Here is a 3,459-nt window from a genome sequence, read left to right as displayed (position 1 = left end):
CCTATCATGTTGATGGCCTACGTATCCCAATGGAGATGGCTTCTTCCAACAAGACAATGCGCCATGCCACGGTGCTCGTATTGTGAAGGAGTGGTTTACCTTGCTTAGTGGCCCCACAATCACCAGATCTCAATCCAATTGAGCATTTGTGGGACGAAGTTAAAAGAGCCATCAGGCAGCTGGTTCCACAACCATCAAATCTCACAGAACTGGACAGTGCTATTCATCAGGCAGGTGTCAGATTCCTCGCATCACCTTTCAACATCTTGTGGAGTGAATGCCAAGAAGAATCGCCGCAGTACTGAAGGCAAAAGGTGGCCCAACGAAGTACTGATGGGGTGGTCATAATAATCTGGCCACTCAGTGTATATGCAGCATTTACCCAATGTATTTGACCACGGTACCCTTTTTCCAAAGTGTTTCATGGGATTAGTTTTTCCAAACACACTTGAGAAGTGTTACCCTATTCCCTAACAAGTGTTCTTTGATTACTTTGCCATTCTCCCATTATTACATCGTTAATAGGTAATCACAGTGTCCTTAAGTGTTTCTGTGTCTACCATTCACACTAGACTGGAAATCTCCTAGAGGGAAGAAAATACTGTTTTTGTTGACTTGGATACCAGCAGCCTCCAGCACAGTAATCAGCTAAATAAATTATCTCAAGTCCTTTTCTCTTCCTCAGTGTGATTTAAGAGGTGTAGACAAAATACTGAGATGTGGCTTCTACTAAAACACAAGGATCTTGAAAGTTGTAAATGCAAATTGTAAGTCAGGCTTGGAAAAGCAATGATGCTGCTTCCACATCTTATGACAGGGTATTTATTCTTCTTTTTAAAAAGAAATATTTTTATTAATTTTTTTTTTAGAGAGAGAGAGAAAGGAAGGAAGAGGGAGAGATAAGAAACATTAAAGGCCCTAGCTGGTTTGGCTCAGAACACATGATTTGTTGGCCTGCGGACTGAAGGGTCCCAGGTTCGATTCCCATCAAGGGCACATGCCTGGGTTGCGGGCTCGACCCCCAAGAGGGGGTGTGAAGGAGGCAACCAAGCAATGATTCTCTGTCATCATTGATGTTTCTATCTCTCTCTCCCTCTCCTTTCCTCTCTGAAATCAATAAAAATATATTTTAAAAAAACCAGAAACATCAAAGAGAGAAAAACATCATTGATCGGCTGCCTTCTGCACGCCCCCCACAGGAGATCGAGCTGGCAACCCAGGCATGTGCCCTGACTATGACCAAGGAATTAAAATGAAGCATAGTAACCTCCATCTTGGGTAAAAACTGCTGTGTAAAATTTTAACCCTGCTATTCTGGCTTCTGTAAACATTTGCTTGCTTAAATAATAGGGAAAATAAGACTACTCCCCATTCCAGAGAAGCCATAAACTATGTCCCAGACAGAGTTGTCAGTGCTGGCGCCAGGCCAGGCCTTGAGATATGGCCTCACGGCCCTATCCTAGCACACAGGACTTTTTCTCAGAAGGTCTGGAAGTCTTATTCCAAATTTGGAAAACAAAGAGCTGAAAAAGATATAAAGAGGAAAGACTTCCACCATATTGGGAGCTAACCCAGCCAGGCTCTTCTTTTCTTAATACAGGTTCGGCTGTCAAATGTCCCAGTTTGGGGGAAGTCCACTCTGGACACCCAGACAGTTCCGGAGAAATTTCTAAGATTTTAGAGGACTCAAATCTCTTCCATTTAAAAAGTGATAAATTCCATAGAGACAGAAAGTAGAATGTTGGTTGACAGGGGTTCCAGGAAGGAAGAAATGGGTAGTTACTGTTTAATGGGTACAGAGTTTCAGTTTCAGATGAAAAAGTTCTGAAAATGAATGGTGGTGATGACTGCACAATGTACTTAATGCCACTGAACTGTACACAACATGGCAAACTTTATGTCATATATATTTTATTAATTTTTAAGTGATATATTCATCCACCCTCAGCCAAGGACCAAGAAAAGCAGCCAAGAAGCATGCCAGCATGCATACAATTTTTTCTGATGGTCAGGCTTTGATAAAAAGGCCACAGTCAACATCCACTGGAAGTACTTGGCTTCCCCCTCTTTTCTCTTTGAGTGCCTTTATGTCCTCTCTGATGGCGAGAATTGCTAAATTTACTAGTTAGTTGCCTGACTGTCAAAGTACTTAATGTCTTAGTCCTCACCTTCCATTCTCCCTCTCTCCAAGATTTCCTCCTATGCTCTCTGGAAACGAACCTCACAAAATTTTCTCAGTTCTATCAGAGACATTTGTCATTGTAACTGTCACACAAACGTGCCTATCCCTACCAGGTACACTTCCATCTCCCCTACTTCCCACCCTATATTATGGGCTCTCTACCCACAACCATATGTCTTAAGATAACAAATCATGAGACACACACACAAAAAAAAGGCAATCAATCATGATTTGTTCTCTTGAATTCACTTATCCATTCACAGGCCAATTGCAAGCATTTTAGTAATATCTTAACTGCTCATCTTGAGCCATATATTTTTCCACTCAGATTTATCTTTCATACAAAAAAAAAATCTTCTGAGAACACCACTTTTATCTTGCATTTCCTTGTTTAATGTCAATGATGATGATGATACCAACAACACAGCAGCAGCAGGAGCTAACATCTAAGGACTCATCACGGGCCGATACTGTACTTAGCTTTACGCACATTATCTTATTTAACACTCGAACAGACTCATACACATTGTTGTAACCGTTTTACAGATGCCTAAACAAAGGGTGAATGCAGGGGCCATTAGTTCAGGGTTTATACATCACAAAGTTCTGTGGATGTCTTTCAGGAAAGCATGAACTTCCTCAAATGGCAATGCATAAGGTTGTGTGGATGTGCCTCTGTGCATTTTTTCTGGGAAAATGGTTCTGTTTTTATAGGTGCATCAAAAGGTCACACATGATTATTAACTGCTGCTACATTGGTGAGATATTTTTTATTAAATCAATGCAAAATTCCCAAGTCGGATGTTAGCGGTCTTCCACCCTCAATCCATCTCCTTCACCTGGTGAAACCACGATCATTTTCAACAGTGGCTCCCCATACTGCTCCCCACCTGGAACCCACTCCCGATCCCAAAGCCGATCGATGTTTCCAAAAGCTTAACTGCGCCCCCCTCCCCCCCCATGAAGCCTTCCTTGTCAGCTCCAGCCCCACTGACATCGCATGGCCTCCAAGCACACACAGGCACACACACATTCCAGCAGGAAGCCCCTCTCCATTCACAGGGACACACACAGTTCACTGTCACACTCGGAAACACCCTGCCCCATCTTGACACTTATGCTATGAATTCTCCCTAATCGTTCTCACGCACGCACACCTAGGACCTCAGTCACCTGGCTCACAATCTCTCTCTCTCTTTTCCTCTCTCTCTCTTTCTCTCACACGCTCACAACATCTCTCTCTCTCACACACACACACACACAGACAGGCTCACAAT

The sequence above is a fragment of the Myotis davidii genome, unplaced genomic scaffold, assembly GCF_000327345.1.
Source record: "Myotis davidii unplaced genomic scaffold, ASM32734v1 scaffold332, whole genome shotgun sequence".
Classification (NCBI taxonomy): domain Eukaryota; kingdom Metazoa; phylum Chordata; class Mammalia; order Chiroptera; family Vespertilionidae; genus Myotis; species Myotis davidii.
This window is presented reverse-complemented; position numbering follows the sequence as displayed.